This window comes from Myotis lucifugus, unplaced genomic scaffold, assembly GCF_000147115.1.
Source record: "Myotis lucifugus unplaced genomic scaffold, Myoluc2.0 scaffold_44, whole genome shotgun sequence".
NCBI lineage: Eukaryota > Metazoa > Chordata > Mammalia > Chiroptera > Vespertilionidae > Myotis > Myotis lucifugus.
The window spans coordinates 2,766,144-2,784,097 of record NW_005871092.1 but is presented as its reverse complement, the minus strand read 5'-3'; positions in this window follow the sequence as shown (position 1 = coordinate 2,784,097).

Below are 17,954 nucleotides of genomic sequence, written 5' to 3'. Positions count from 1 at the left end.
ACGGCTTGAATAATTAAGTGAACACACTTATGTAACTACCACCCAGGTCAAGAAATAGACCATTTCTAACATCCCAGAAGGCCCCCAGTGCTCTCCTTCCATTCACTACACAGTCTCCTCTTTTCTCTGTTCACAGGTAACCATGACCCTGGCTTCTAACAATAGACTACTTTGGCTTAGCTCATGTTCTTTCAATAAAGAGCTGTTTTATGTGAAGTTTAGCTATTTGGACCTAAAAAATAAATCTTCCATTTTTTTGGAGTGTATTAGTGCATTAAGAAAGTATATCCCAGCCCTAGCCGGTTTGGCTCAGTGGATAAAGTGTCGGCCTGCAGACTGAAGGATCCCTGGTTTGACTCTGGTCAAGAGCACAGGCCCTGGTGTGGGCTCGATCCCCAGTAGGGGGTGTGCAGGAGGCAGCCGCTCAATGATTTTCTCTTATCATTGATGCCTCTCTCTCCCTCTCCCTTCCTCTCTGAAATCAATATAAAAATATTTTATTTTAAAAAGAAAGTATATCCCAGAAGTAAACTCCACACCCATTAAAGAGTATGGGGTCCCCCCTGGGAGTGAGGAAAATGTTTGGGAACTAGATAGAGGCCAGGATTGGATGACATTGGGATGTACTAAATGCTACTGAATTGTTCACTTTAAAATGGTTAATTGTATGTTATGTGAATTTTACCTCAATAAAAAAAAACTCATCACTTAAGATATGTGCATTTCATTGTATGTAAATTAAACTAAAAATAAACTGTAAAAATATTCAACTAAAAAAAGAGCATATCCCTACATTGCCACCTGGGTGTCTTCCTCTGACTCCCTTCTCATTGCACTGCCACACGGCTTTTGTCCTTACCCCCCCACTGAAAGGTCCCTATCAGGGCTATCGTGCCAAAGTCAATGGCTGGTTCTCTGTCCTCATCTCATTCACCCTCTGGGTAGCATGCGACCTAGATGATGATGCTCTTGTTCTTGAAGCACTAGTCTAGGTTTCCGTGACGTCATGTTTGTCTGGTGCTCTTACCTCATTGGCCCTTCCTCATTCTCCTTTGCTCCTTCTCCCCTTCTCTGAATGGTGCAGAGCCCAGGCCTTTGTTTTTGACCATTTTTTTTCTCTTCTCCAGCTGGGTGACCTCATCCAGTCCATCTGTATGTCTATGACGTGCAAATAAGTCTCTCCAACCTACACATCTCCCTGAGCTCCAGGTGTAGCTAACCGTCTGCCCACGTGACATCTCTGCGTGGATGTCTCACATAGCTGAGACAGAAATAGACATTCTTTCCTACCCTGTTTGCTCCCCAACTCGGCTTCCTCATTTTTGTAAATGGCACCATCATCCATCTACCTGCTCAAGTTAAAACTTAGTCATTGGGCCTGCACTATCTCTTTTCCTCACACCTCACTTCTAACCTATCAGTGCATCCTATTGGCTCTGACTCCTCAATCCCACCACTTCCTTCTATTTCCACCTCTGCTGCGTCAACTGTGGTCCAGAGCCCCTCCATCATCTCTTGTTTGGACTATTTAATTATTTCCTAATGGGTCTTTCTTACTTCCCTCTAGTCTTCCTTTAGTCCAACCTTCACCCAACAATGGGAATGCTGTTTTTGAAATTTAAGTCAGGACCTGCTAACACTGCAGTGAGTGCCAGTTGCATTCAGAATAAAACCCAAACTCTCCCAAGGTCCAGGGGTCTGCCCCAGCTTACCTGTCCTTTCACCTCCCTCCACTGTTCCCTAACTCAGGATACGCCAGCCATACTCACCTTATTTCTGTCTCCTGAACAGGCCAGTCTTTTTCCTGGCTCCCAACCTTTACACTTGCTCTTCTTTCTGCTGAGAGCATTCTTCCCCAATCTTTGAACAGCTGCCTCTTCTTACCATTATGACCTCTTCATTATGATCTCAACTTAAATATCACCTCCTCCTCTGATAGACCATTCCCTGGCTACCCTCACTAAAAACAGCCTCTCCAGCTCATGATCCTATTTAATCTTCTTGATATCTTGTATCTATAGCTAAACTTAGGTATGGTTGACTGGTTGAGTGGCTGTCTCATCCTTCTAGAATGTAAGTTCTTTGAGAGCAAGGACTCTTTTATTCATGGCTGCATCCCCAGTGCTTAGAACTGCCATTGGCAATAGAGGACACTACATAAACATTAGTTGACTGGCTGGACCTCATCAACTCATCTGAGAAGATGGGAAAGCAAAGTTATTATCATAAGGTGGTCTCCATTATTTATTGTTTCAGGATGCCAAGTTGCAAGTAACAGAAACCAAATCCAGGTTTTGTTAAACAATGGTAACGCCAGAAAGCCAGGAGTAGGCCTGTCTTCAAGCACAGCTGGCATTAGATATTCAAATTATACCACCAGACGATTGTCTTTCAATTTCTCCTTTTTGCTCTCTCTTAGTTCTGCTTTCCTCTGGATTGGTTGCATTTGCTGGCAAGCCCTTTCCATGCAGTGGCTCCTGTCAGCTCTGTGCTCACAGTCTACATTGTACAGTTCAGCAACCCCAGCAGGAAGAAAGCTGTCTCTTCCTGGTTGTTCCAGCAAAAATCTCAGAATTGACTTTCATTGGACCAACCTGGACTGTGTCTAGAGCAGGGGTGGGCAAACTTTTTGACTCGAGGGCCACAATGGGTTCTTAAACTGGACCGGAGGGCCGGAACAAAAGCATGGATGGAGTGTTTGTGTGAACTAATATAAATTCAAAGTAAACATCATTACATAAAAGGGTACGGTCTTTTTTTTTTTTTTAGTTTTATTCATTTCAAACGGGCGGATCCGGAGGGATGGAATATGCTAATTAGTCAAGTCAAGTCACCCATTCCAGATGGAGGAGCGTGACTGGGAGTGGCATCACCTGAGTCACATGGTTTTGGAGCAGAGGAGTGGTCTTCCAAAAACAAAACAAAACAAAAAGACTGCCATGCTATCATCAGGGAGAGAGATGAAAGTTGGGGTGGCGGGAGGGGGGAGGTTTGAGGGGGGAAGATGTCCTATCATGATTGTCTTTTAGTTTCAGGGAACTGAAGATTTTGCCAGTTCCAGAAGAACCTGTAATTTTAGAGCTTAAGAATGAAGAACTATCTGATTGCTGACATCTTACAGGGCAGCCTGATGAACTAATTCGGCCACTCAACATTTAACACAGTACTGACTATGTACCTTATCTCACAAGGCCTATGGGAAAACTCCTACCCTAGAAGGAGTAGTGCTTTGTTAGTCTCCTGTCTCTCAGCTGGTGTTGAGTTTTATTACTAAGGCCCAACCTCAAGACCTTACAGTCAATGTAACTGACTCTAGTTTCTTTGATGTCAAGCTTCAAAGTTCCTAAGCTCTGCTCCATGAAGCCCCATCACTCTAGGTCTAGAGGGTTTACCTTGGTTTTGCATGATAGTTAATCTTCCTGAAAAATATATATATATATATAAAATTTCAGAGAAGGAGAGGGAGAGAGAGATAGAAACATCAATGAGAGAGAATCCCTGTTTGGTTGCCTCCTGCACACCCCACGTTGGGGATTGAGCCTGCAACCCAGGCATATGCCCTGACCAGGAATCAAACCATAACCTCCTGGTTCATAGGTCAATGCTCAACCACTGAGCCAGGCCAGCCAGGCTTAATCTTCCTGATTTTGCCCCTCACTTCATTTTGCTGGACTGCTCCTTCCTACCTCATCTGTTGAATTTGCTTTCTGACCACCAAGAATTTGTTTTCTGAATCACTAGGCCTATCACTACCTAAAATCTGTCTTCACCTCAGTCATTTCTCTCACCAGGTAATTCCTTCCTTCATCTTCAGTGATGGGTCTACTCACTCTCACTAGCGTTCACTTCCTTAGAAAAATAATGAGACCATCCCATCACGTGCACAAAGAATTCATGTAAGGCAGTCTTAAATGAGTCTATCCTTTACTAAAATCTCTCTAAGGAAGGCCATTTTCCAGGTTAAGTTGGCACTGGGCAATCTTTAAGGGGGTGCTTTCATGCAGAGGGAAGACCTGGAGATGGTCTGATCACTACCTCCTGTGATTACCTTTCACATAGTCAGACTGACACTCAGTAAATCAAGTGCTCCTAACCCTTTCAGATTGCTACTCCCCATTTGGTCCTCTGCAATTACCTGTCTCAGGCTCTGGGGCTGAGATATGGTGATAACAGCACTGCAGTTTTCCCTTTGAGTCATAAACTTGGAGATAAAGTATTCTTCATGATCTCACTTGTCATTTCCTTTTCCTTTAACTGCAGAAGTCACTCTGGTGCTCAGGTGAATTCCTAAGCACTGATCCTTTGGCACAGGTGCTCCCATTCTAACTACTTATGTTGGGTGAACCATCTCCTTTCTGTACAAGGAGAAACATAAAGCTTATTTCCCTAGAGAAGCTGCTAATCTGACCAGCAAGTGCAGTGATATTCCCACCACAATATAAAGTCAAGAGGACAGGGACTTTGTTTAGTTACTACTTTGTCTCTAGTACTTGGCATATGTAGGCACTCAATGACTACGAATTCATTCATTCATTCAACAAATGCTTATTTACTAAAGAGGGCATTTTGCCAGGTGGTACTTGGGATTGAAGAAATAAGAACAAGTGTATCTGGGAGGATATTTCAGTCACAAGTAATAGAACTGTCTTAAACAATTAGGCCCTTATTAGTACACATAAATGGAAGTCTAAATTTAGATCAATTCAGGCTTGCTTGATCCACCATTAAAGATCTAGGATTTTTTTCACAGCTTCCTCTTAAGACTTGTTCCCTCTGAGGAAGGGAGAGAGGGGAGGGAGACAGATCATAGGTGGCTGCCAGTGACAACCAGGGTAACAGCAAGAAAAACAGTAAACCTTCCTACAAGAGGAAGACCCTTCCCAGAAGTCTCCCCCACTCCTCTTAACCTCTCAGAGGCCAGAATTGGGTCACACACCCATTCCTGAATCATGGATTTAAGCTCAGACCACCCAGTCTCTCACCCAACCTCACCCTGGGGGTGGAAGAGCTTCCCCTGAAGCAAGGGGACTGTGTTGAGGAAGGGCAGCCTGCTGAACACATGCAAGTTTTAGAAAGACAGGGAGTAGGAACTAGGGAGCTAGGGGTGGGGTTAGGGGTAGAATTCACATTCATTACAAGACACAGTGAGCATTTCTAATTAAAGTCTATAGTTTAAAAAAGTGTCTGTCTCTATATTAGCTCATGTAACCCTTACAGTAACAGCAAAGTGGTAGTTCTCATCCTGGGATAAGTCAGAATCATCCAAGTAGTGATTCTGATTCGGAAGGTCTGTTGTGGGGCCTGCACAGGGCTGACTCTGATGCCCAGCCCGCACTGCACACCAGGGCAATAAGCTAAGTACCACCAGGTATGCCAATAAGATTTCAGCTCAGTCTCTGCCCTGGGAAGCCTACACTAAATGTCAATTAAGAGATTGAACTCTGTGCCAGAGGAGTTGGGGAGGGAGAGGGGGGAGGGCTCCCTCTAAGCCAGTGAGTTGGGGATGAATAAGACTTGAACAGAGAACCCGGGGGGAGCAATGTATCCAGAAGGGCCCAGCATAAGCCGGTGGAATAAGATGGAACACTTGTCAAATTCATCGGCCATATTTGTCAGAGGACAGACTGCTCTCTGGTTTGTTGTCATATCAGTGCACGAGAAAGGGAAGTTTTCTCATCTTGAATGTGGATTGGGGAAATTGAGATCTGTTTCTAGGACTCGGGGAATCAGCGTTATCTGATATTCCCGATACTTTGCTGGAAGTATTTGCCAAGCTTCCTCTTTGAGCACAAAGGGGATTTTAAGAGACAACGATTGGGGCTTTCACATATTTATGTTTTAAAAACTAGACTCCTTGGGTGGAAAAACCCTATGAGATCACCTCTCTGCTCTACCTGACCTGTGCCAGGGGTGGAGGGGGTGAGAGGACTGGGAGGGGGGACGGGTAACACAATGATCTTAGAAAAGGAGGCATTTAACTCCTCCTCAAAGCAAACTTAAATAAGCCTGATTAGATCTAGCCAGGCTGCAAAGTGATTAGGAGGAAGCTGAGAAACAACCAAGAGAATATGGAGGAAGTTCGTAAATTGGATTACATTTAAAAATTCAATTAGTGATAGATGCAGAATAGAGTTTCCTTTCATGAGTATTAACTCTCAGGGAAGAGGCTGGTGTTTCGCTGATAGCACAGAAAGTGAGTCATGCAGCACTGGCTCAGCCAGGCAGGGACAAATGTCACCCACTCACTTTGATGGACTCACCCCATGCATAGAAATATGCAGACAGATATTGATTTTTTAAGAACTCCACCATTACTCATTGTTCTTGACAACTTGTTTTCCTTCTTTGGTATACCTTTGTTGTTACTACTTCTGCTGCATCTAAACTGAACTCTCAAGGGGTCTCACACATGTTAAAGGAGTGTCTCAGAAGGTAGAAAGGGAATCGGCAACAGACTCCACTGGACACTCTGCTGGAATATTGCCTCTCCCAGGTTTCAAGAGCCCTGCCCAAGTTTATGTATTAAGTGGGTTCAGGGTGAGAACTCTGGGGAGGTCAAGAGATATCTACAGAAAGTACAAATGTGGTAATCAGATCCAGCAATTAAAAAAAAAAGTGCACACTTTTAAAGTAGAGGGTCATCTATAAACTTTCTAAGAGGCTGGTTATTGTCTGGGAATCCTATAAAGAAAACATCAGGCCACAAAGAAGAGGACTGGCATAGGCTGGTGAGGGCAGAGGTAAGAGCTGGCTGGTTCCAGGCCCTGTACCCAACTAGCTTTGGAAGACAGAAGATGGAGTAGAAGCAAGAGCAGGCATGTGCAAGAGGGAAGCTGATGGGGGTGGAGGGTTGGGTGATGCCATGGCAGAGGCCTCCCTACAAAGTTAAAGATGACTCTACCTGTTCAGCTGGGAGATCAAACCTCTCTGTGGTCCATCTTTCCTGGTCTGAGCTGGTCTCTAGGTTCAGAGAGAATCATTTCCCTAGTGTCAACTCTGTAGTCTCTCTTCATGGTGGATCTCACAAACTGACAAGTTGAACATAATGAGAACAATAGATAATATTTTGAAAAAATTGGGCCTTGTTTTGGCAAGTGAGTTGCTCAAACCCATTCCAGATAGACTTACAAGGGGGCCTACTAAATATAGGTTAGAAGCAAAGACCCCAAGAATATGAATGATGAGCCCTAACCGGTTTGGCTCAGTGGATAGAGCGTCGGCCTGCGGACTGAAAGGTCCTAGGTTCGATTCCGGTCAAGGGCATGTACCTTGGTTGTGGGCACATCGCCAGTAGAGGGTGTGCAGGAGGCAGCTGGTCGATGTTTCTCTCTCATCAATGTTTCTATCTCTCTATCCCTTTCCCTTCCTCTCTGTGAAAAATCAATAAAATATATATTTTTTAAAAAAAGAATATGAATGATGGGCATGAGAACTATTCCATAAGAAGTAGAATAAAAAGCAAATGAAGGTAGTCTATCACCTATGGCTGGGAAAAATACCAAAAACAAGTTTCACTGCAAAAGATGGCTCCCCCAGTTTAAGCCAGCTGGTCTACCCATGTGCTCATGATCATAGGAGGTGATCACTTATGGAGGTGAATCATTTAGCCCTCTCGGTGGGAAAATAAGCCCGGTATGCTTCACTCCCCTCAGGTCTCCTTGCCTAGGCATGCGTACAAAATTCCTCTCGGGCCTTTGCCACAGGTTCTTGTCTGCTTTTCTCACATGGATATTTTTATCTTGGTAAAGTTTAGGGCAAGTGTATCAAGATCTTAATGAATAAGATTTGGATAAGATCCATATACTAGTAGGTATTCAATTCATACTCTATTTCATTCAGGCATTCATCAATTCATTCATTCAACAAACATCAAGCACCTACTGTATGCCATATTCTGGAGACCTACAGGTAAGTAAGACTTGACTCTAAATGTACATCAATGATGAGAGCACAGTGGAACACTAGATACAACAGAGGTAAGTTAGCACAGGATGCCATGACATCAAAAGGAGAAGCATGGGGACATCCAATTCCACCTGGAGAAAGGGGTCAGGAAACTCTTCCAAGAAAAGATGATCCTTGAGCTGAGGATTGAAGGATGAGTACAGGTTAGCCAGGGAAATGAGAGAAGAAACTTCCACAAAAAAACCAAGATTGACAAGGCCTATATCAAACTAACAAGTGTTTGCACAGCAAAGGAAACCATCAACGAAATGAAGACAACCCACTGAAAGGAAGAACACATTTGCCAATGATACAGCTGATAAGGGGTTAATATCCAAATTTATAAAGAACTCAAACAACTCAATATCAAGAAAACAAACAATCCAATTAAAAATGGGCCAAGGACCTAAAAAGACAGATGGCCAACAGACATATGAAAAGATGTCACTAATCATCAGAGAAATGCAAATTAAAACCACAAGGTATCACCTCACACCTGTCAGCATGGCTATCGTCAATAAATCAACAAACAAGTGTTGGCGAGGATGTGGAGTAAAGGGAACTTGGATGCACTGTTGATGGGAATGCAGATTGGTGCAGCCATTGTGGAAAGCAATATGGAGTTACCTCAAAAAATTAAACATGGAATTCCTCTTTGGAGAATATATCCAAAGAAACCCAAAACACTAATTCGAAAAAAGATATGCACCCCTATATTCACTGCAGCGTTATTTACAATAGCCAAGATTTGGAAGTAGCCCAAGTGCCCATCAGTAGATGAGTGGATAAAACAACTGGTACATTTACACAATAGAATACTACTCAGCTGTAAAAAATAAGGAAAGCTTACCCTTTGCGACAGAATGGATGGACCTAGAGAGTACTATGCTAAGTGAAATAAGCCAATCAAAGAAAGACAAGTACCATATGATTTCACTCATATGTAGAATCTAATGAACAAAATTAACTAACAAACAAAATAGAAACTCATAGATCAGCGGTTCTCAACCTGTGGGTCGCGACCCCTTTGGGGGTCGAATGACCCTTTCTCAGGGGTCGCCTAAGACCATCGGAAAACACATATATAATTACATATTGTTTTTGTGATTAATCACTATGCTTTAATTATGTTCAATTTGTAACAATGAAATTGGGGGTCACCACAACATGAGGAACTGTAATAAAGGGTCGCGGCATTAGGAAGGTTGAGAACCACTGTCATAGATAGAGAAGACTGACAGCTGTCAGAGAGGAGCGGGATGTGGTGCTGGGTGAAAAAGGTGAAGGGATTAAGCAAAAAACAAAACAAAGAAACAAACAAAAAACACCAAACCCACTAATAAACACAACTTGCAGATACAGACAACAGTGTGGTGATTACCAGAGGGAAAGGAGGATGAGGGAAGATAAAAGAGAGTATGGGGGATAAATGGTGATGGAAGGAGACTTGACTTGGGGTGGTAAAAACACAATATGCAATGTAATATAGAATTGTACACTTGAAACCTACGTAATTTTATTAACCAATGTTATCCCAATAAATTTAATAAAAATATTTTTTAAAAGAAAAAAAAAAGAGCCCTCAGGAGATTCAGTGATGTGATTTTCAGCTTCCACCTTCTAGTGTAGGATTCAATTGTCTTTGATCTAAAACATTGTTTATTACTTAAAAAAAAAAAAAAAAAGATTGGCAAAGCCACCGAGGTGTGATCCCATGGCTCATTTAGAAACCTGCGAGTGATTTGGTATGACTAAGGCTCGAGGTTTCGCAGGACCCAGATCTTGAAGGACCTTCTAGGTCATGCTAAGCTACAGAAACTACTTCCAATGGAATGGAAAACCACTGGAAGATTAAAAACTGGAAAGTGGCATGATAAAAGAATGATTCTGGCAGCTGAGAGAGCAGGGTGAAAATTTAGGAGGTTTTCAGGCAATTTGCTTTTATTGGACTGAATTATTATTTTTGAGTTTTATCCATGTTGATACATGTACCTTGAGTTCATTCACTTTTATTAATTTCGTGAATATTCATTCATTTATGGACTTAAATGCACTGCATTTTTTCCCCTCTATTTTTCGGTTGGTGGACATTCAGGTTGTGATTTTTAAGTTTTTGTTTTTTAAAATCAAAGCTATAATAAATTTAATGTGTCTCCCTTATTACACAAGCAAGAGCCTCTCTCAGAGTAGAGCTGCTGGTTTGTGAGGGGAGCCCACCTTCAACTTAATAGAATGCCAACTTGTTCTCCACTGTGGACATAACAATATGGACTCCCATCAGTCGTGTATGAGTGTTACCGTTTTCTGGGGGTTCTTTTTCAGACTTTTACATTTTCTTCCATTTGATGAGTTATAGTTTTTGTTGATACAGCCCTGATTATTTATAACTTTGAGTATTTTTGAACCCATTTTTAAAAATCCTCACCTGAGGATATTTTCCCATTGATTTTTAGAGAGAGAGTGGAAGAGAGAGGGAAAGAGAGAAAGAAACATCTAGCTGGGAGAAGCACATGGATTGGTTGCCTCCTGCAGGAGCCCTGACCAGGGCCAGGGCTGAGGAGGAGCCTATAACCGAGGTCTGAGCCCTTGGCCAGAATTGAAACCAGGATCCTTTGGTCCACAGGCCGATGCTCTATCCACTGAGCAAAAAACGGCTAGGACTTGAGTATTTTTAGATATTTATTGGCCATTTGGGGTTCTTTCTTACGTAAACTGTTTCTTCATATCTTCTCCTCCTCTGACTTGTGTGTGTTAACTTTTCCATTGGGTTATTTACCTGTTTTCTTAATGATATATAGGATTTTAAAAAAGTATTCTGGTTACTAGTTCTTTATTGCAAATATCTTCTCATGGTCTGTGGCATGTCTTTACCTTTTTAATGATGCTTTGGTTGTATACATGATTTAAATTTTAACAGTCATTTTAAAAATCTTTCCAAGGATGAATCAACACAAACCATTTTTAGGTGCGTGTGCTGGAGGGGGGAATTATCAAAGGAAGTTGTTGCCAAGTGACCTTTCTTTCCCTGCAAAGTAAAAGGAGAAGTCAGCTCTCAAGAGACAGCTTCCTCCTTTAGCGAACATGTGTTGAGTCTACAGCGAACACCTAGATCCGGGAGTTGGCCTGCGTGGGATGGGCAGAGACGGGATGAGATGGAATTTCATACACAGAAATCCCTTATTAGAGCTTACCATTAGAGGACTAATATGGGCCAGTCTCACAGCTAGCGAGAGGCAGAATCCTCACTAGAACTACGGATCCCAGGTCCAGCGTGCTGTTCCACAGGTAGTCAAGCATGTTGACATGTCTTCCTTTGATCATAAGACAGAGATCTGAGAGCAATGCAGAATAAAAACAGTAAGACAAGACAGAATGTCAATTACAACTAAAAAAGCCCATGACTATTTAATCTAGGCTCACAAACTGTTAGAAGCAGGTATTATAGTCACATTAATTTGTTTGTCTTATGAGACAGGGAAATATCCTCTTTTTTTTTTCCAGATGAGACAGAAAAAGTAACATGACTACCCTAGCCACTTTACAAGTCATAGCAAAGAGAGCAAATGAACATGGGCTTTGTGTTCAAGACTCTTCATAAACCACAAGACAAATGGCCACACAGATCTATAAATTGTAGCCACTTTCTTGTCTCAGTTGCTTGAGTTTTATTCTTCCATTGACTGTTGGGTTGACTGGTTCTACTTCACTCTGCCTGTGGAGAAAGCATCAAATTAGGTAGCTAATCAGAAACAAACTAACAAACAAACAAACCAAAAAACCAGAGATACACTGATTCAATTGCTCATAATCAAGCTATTACAATCCTGTTTTTTCTGTATATATATCCTTACCAGCAAACACACATGTCAACTGCCTGGAAAGAGAGGCACTGTTAATTAGGATCAATCAAAAGTTCTCCCCACCAAGAAAATGCTTCAAAACATTAACGCCTTGCATCTCACTACAGTAAGAACCTACGAAGAAACTGATATCATGTGCCCATGTGTCAGAGAAATATAATTACAAGAAATATTTAGAATATTCTCCAAAGTCAAATACAATGTTTGCTGCTATCAAAAGTTGGCTTCTCCCATGTTTTCAATTCTACTAGTGCCAGGCACACCTTGCCAAGTGTTGAAGATGCAACAAAGAACAAGATGTCATCCCAGCCCTTTGGATATAATGCCTAGAGGAACTCTGTTCTAAACCCCCAATAGTCCAGGGTGCTCTTACTAGATGTAAAAATACTGAAGGAGAGAGAAGCAAGGTGTTTCGCCTGTGAATGCTGGTGAGCAGTATCAATGTTTAATTGGAACTGGGCCGCCGTTAAAGATATTATTTCAGACAGGGAAGTGGGGAAAAGAATGAGAGGCCAACCAGTAAGGCGAGAAAGAGTAGGGCAGGTTTGTACAGGGAGTATGTATGTGGTCAGCGCTCAGGCCGAAAAGCAGACTGTGGCCATACCATTAATGGCCTTATATGGTGAGTTAACAAGTTGAGATTTTTAACAGGTAGGTGTAGCAGGCATATTTCGTGTTTCCAGAAGATCAATTTGGCAGCCACATGTAGAAGATGCATCTCAGAGAAGGAATCCCATTCTTAGTCTATTGCATCAAGCAGGTGAGAATTGATGACAGCCTGTTTGCAGCAGGGGGAAGAGGGAATACATGCATCCAGAAGACTCTGAGGTGGTAGAGTTAGTCAAATGGCTACAGTCTAAGGGGGAAAGTGATTCCTGAAGCTGAAACGGGAAGAAAGTGCCTCAGAGTCACAGAATACAAAAGGCAACAAAGTCAGGCAAAAATATAAATTTTAAAACTTCTAATAGTTGATTATGCATTTTCTTCCTGCAATTAGGCTATTTTCAGAAAATATGATTTATTTCTCTTTAAAAATACATAAAATGCACTCTAATGGCTTTTGATGTGTTGGAATAAATAATCACCAAATTGTGCCCAAAATTTTTGGAGCATTCTTCAACAGAGGAAATGCTTAGTCTTTGTACCTGAGATGCTCATGCCTCAGTGAGCTCTACACCATAAAATATATATATATCAGAAATCAATTTGAAACAAACATGATATCATCTGCAGGAAGTGCAGAGGTATTTTTCCATTAGCTTTTAATGCGAGGAAAACAAGATTGAGAAGGTGACATTGTTTCAGAGTTTCTAATATGGGTAGCTTCTGCAAGACAGGCAGCATCAGAGATGCCAAAAATAGGGGATGCTGTGGTACCCTGCCCAGATTCCCCCCTGCGGACGGAGGTTCTCATTCTCCTAGACATAGGGAGTGTTGGTGGCTAGCAGTGTTCAATTAAATTGCTCTTAGCCCCTTCACAAGGGCAGCCTGCATCTATTGGCTGATCATTTGGGGCTGGGCTCCCTTAACTTAAGGGGGTGGGGGAGGGGAGCATGTCAGAAGGGCCACCCAGCTCCACAGCTCCTAGAGGATTGCCTGAGGCCTCTTCTGCATATGCATCTAAGCAGCTTCTCCCTCTGTCCAGTGCTGTTCTGTCACCTCTCACTGTTAATGTTCCCAAGGGCATTACCCATCAAACCTCGTACACAGAAATCTCAGAGTACTTTTCCTTGGAACCCCAACCTATGACATGTAGCAGGCCCACAAACAGTCTCTCATGAGCACTACTTAGAGAGAATGAGGCTGTTGCTATAAAAACCAATATTAAAGGTAGTGGGGCCTTGAACACCATGAGCCACACTTCACACAAGTGATCTAAAAGAATCATAGCAAGGACAAAAAACAACAACAAAAAACTGAGTATGTTAAAAGCAAGAATAGGAGACTATCAGTTCTTCATTTCTTGGATACTATAAACCATTGTTTTTTGGCTGTTTGTTTTCCCCTGTCTACTGCCCCACGAAGCTGCATGGCAATGTTTCTCCACTAAAGCTCCATCAAAAGATGCCTGTGTCCCCACTGCCACCTAATGGGTTCTTTGGGCATTAAGGTCTCCATTCTGTAATTGTTTTTTTGTTTTCAACTGCTGACACTGTAAGCAATAAAATAGCTAAATGTGACTATATCAAACTGTGGGACAATAGTCTTAATGGGGCAAAACTCTGGGTCTCATTTTGGTTTCTCTTTACATTTGGGAACATATATCCCCTACCACCTGTTGTTTGATGTAAGTATCCTTAAAAAAAAAAAAAGAGTGTTCTATTATTTACTGTACAATAAGGGTGATGTGAAATGTTCTAGGCTTTTTCTGCAATAAACTTTCTAGGATAAATAAACTGGTGACATAAACATCTGGAAACATCCAGAGACAGAAGGTACTTTCAGGGGCTGTGATGTGGATGAATCCAATTAACTCCAGGTTTAAAAGACCATCTTAAGCCCGACTGGTGTGGCTCAGTGGTTGAGCATTGACCTATGAACCAGAAGGTCACGGTTCAATTCCCAGTTAGGGCACATGCCCAGGGTTGCAGGCTCGATCCCCAGTGTGGGGTGTGTAGGAGGCAGCAGATCAATGACTCTCTTTCATCACTGATATTTCTATCTCTCTCTCCCTTCCTCTCTGAAATCAATAAAAATATTTTTTAAAAATAAAAGATTATCTTAAGACTACGGCTGGAGGCTATTATATGAGAAAGCCAAACAGGGCCAAAAAAAAATGAAAAAAGCTCTGGTTACCACATCAGAGGGCAAGGCCCACTGGAGTCTCTCCTGTATGTGGGGAAGTCGAAGTAATTCTTTCTCATGCTTTCCTTCCTGGCCTTCAAAGAGATCCTGTGACTGCTTCGGCCTCCACTGCCCACATCTTCCTGCTAAGCCGTGACCCATCTGGCTTTCTACAGCCTTTTGTTTCTGACAACCACACATAGGCTTTTATAATCTTCCATATTACTTCTGAGTTGTTAAGCTACAGCGAGCTCCTAGTTCCCCTTAACTATCTGCTGCTTTACCCCATCATTCTCCAAACATACAACGTCTCTCAAAACTATTCTAGCTAGTCTATGAACACTTTTCTCCACCTTTGTCTTTTGAAAAAATTTGAAACATACAGAAAAGTGGAAAGACTAGTACAATGAACACATACATGCTTCCACGATGATTGTTAACATTTTGCCACATTTTATTTTCTCTCTCCATACAAATATATATTCATACACACGTGAATTTTGTACTTCATATAATTTTTTGGCTGAACCATCTGAAGGTATGTTACAGGTGTTATAGTACTTCATCCCTAAATACCTAAATAGGACATTGTAAGTAACCTATGTAAATTTCACAGCTAATAAAATTAACAGTAATTCAATATCATCTAATATCTAGTTCATATTCAAATTTCCTAAAGTGTCCTCAAAGTTTCTTTTATAGCTTTGTTTTTCCAAGATGAGACTCACCAAGCTTTACCCATTGCACTTCATTGATATGTCTTTTGTCTCAATCTAGAACAGTCTTCCACTATTACTAATAATATTGACTTGAAGAATTTAGGTCAGTTTTCTTATGGAATGTCCCACATTCTGGACCTGCCCGAGTTTTCCCTCAGGGTTATTTTACTTGTTCCTCTACCCCTGTAAACGGGAAGTTGGGTCAAAAGGCTTGATGGTATTCAGGTTAAGTATTTTGGGCAAGGCTTCTTCATAAGTGAAGTTGTTACGTAACATTGCATCAAATCAAGAGGCATTTAAAGTCAGGTTGTTCCACCATTAGTGGTGGTAAGTATGATCACTAGGTTAAGCTGGTGACTTGAATTTCTTCATTATATGGTGTATATTCCCCTTTGTAATTACTAAGTACTCTGTGGGGGTGATACTGACACTTTGTAAACATCTTCCTTTTCCCTATCTCCTTTTACAAGATGGGTTTTAGCTTCTATGGCTAACCTATGCCTAAATCACTGGGGACTGCACATGGTGATTTTTCCAATTCTATCGTTCCATTTACATTTATTGCCTGGCACTCCTCTAGAAAGAAAAAAAAGCCCTCCCCCCACCTTCGATTTTGATTATCACTTTGAACTTATGGATTCTAAAAATATATTCAATGCTTTGATAATATGTGGCATTCGTTATGCTTTTAAAACTCATTGATTCACATCTGGCTAATAGAGTCCCCTCAAGCTGGTCGGTGAACTTTTGACTTGATCCTATTAGTTTTGGGGCCCTTCCTTGCTTTCTGGCAAGATGTTCCAGGCTCACTTTTGTACTTTCTGGGCCTGAGACCTGAAATCAACCGCTTCTTGGAGAAATGCTGTTTCTTTTGTGGGCAATGGTATCTAGACATCAAGATATTGGGCACTCTCCACTGGGTAACATAACATCATATATGTCACTAGAGGGCTTCCCCCAAAAAACTCTTTATTTTCTATTTTTCTTTCCTCTTAAGAGTTTTAACTAGCATACATATATTATATACTTTATCTATACTAGACATGAAAGTTTCAAAATTACATTATCAATAGTACTATTGGCAATACATCTGTGACGTGAGTTTGTTTTTGTTCTTTTTGCCCTCAGAATATACCCCACAAAGAATGTATTTTTTTTTTTACTGTTAAACACCACTTTCATATAGGGTCTAAAGAACCGTGAATGACCCTGCCATTTCTGATCCTTGTAAAGCCTCTGATCATAGTCTTCTCCGAGCTGGAAGAATCCTTGCTGCCTGTTTTCAGTGGCAGTTTTCTGTTCGTTAAAACAGAATAGCTGGGGATGCACATCCTGAGACTGGCAAGGCAATGCAGACTTGTGTGAACAAAGCAGGGATGCTTTGACTGATGAGCACCTGCATTGGTCAGCACCCATTTAAGGTTGTTTTTCCATCAACCTCAAGTGAATGATGCCCTGTAAGTCATCCAAGGGTATGTTTTCAAGGCACTGGACCCCCAAATACTCAGTAAGCACAAAAAGACAGTAGCTTGCTGTGCAGCAAACCCCCATCCAAACATTCAAAATACCTATTATGACTAAGGAGGGCAAAGAGCATAAGCAATTATGACTGTGTACACATCTCTAATTCATCTCCTCAGGCATTTGTTGAGGGAACAAAAAAATGTGGGCAAACCTGGGGCTACGCTTAGTCAGAAGGAATACAACATGGACCAGCAGTCGCCAACCTTTCGGACCTCACGGACTAGTGGTCCACAGACCACCGGTTGGCGACCACTGCTCCAAAGGTTTCCTTAAACCAGTGGTCGCCAACCTTTCGGACCTCACGGACCACCAGTGATCCGTGGACCACCAGTTGGCGACCGCTGACGTGGACTATATTAGTTTATTGTGCCCTGCAGTGGACTGGCACATTTCCAAAGGCAACTGCTATAGTTTAATTTTAGCAGTTTAAGTGTTTTCTTTGAAAGATAGGTAAAAGTGAAATAATATATTCTAATGACAATTTTGGAGTCTTTACATTTTATTTACTACTGACTTTCACCAAAATAAATACTAGGTTTAAAGAACTAGAGATTTTAGATTGCTCTTTTTGAAGAATACACATGACTAAATTTGAATGAGAATTTTTAAAAGTATATTTGTATTGATTTCAGAGAGGGAGAGGGAGACAGAAATATAAACATAAATTATGAAAAAGAATCACTGATTGGCTGTCTCCTGCACACCTCACACTGGGGATTGAGCCCTCAACCTGCTTCGATCCTGTACCCTGACCGGAATTAAACCCTGACCTCCTGGTTCATAAGTCGACACTCAACTACTGAGCCACGCTGGCCAGGTTGAAAGAGAATGTTTTAAAAATCCGACACTGAAAGCAGATTTTGATACTTCAAAGGAAGTGGGAAGACAGAACACCTATTTGAAGTAATACTCTTAAATCAGTTTATATTTGCTCCAGTTTTGTCTTTAATAGCACATAGAATCATGTCTTTAATAGCACATAGAATCATTGTGAAAATTAAATGAATACATGTAAAAATGGCACCATGTATACAACTATTACCATTTCTTTGTGAGGAACTAAAATTTAAGATACCCCCCCCCCCAATATAACCTATGTTGCACAGAGGGAGAGACTAAAAGC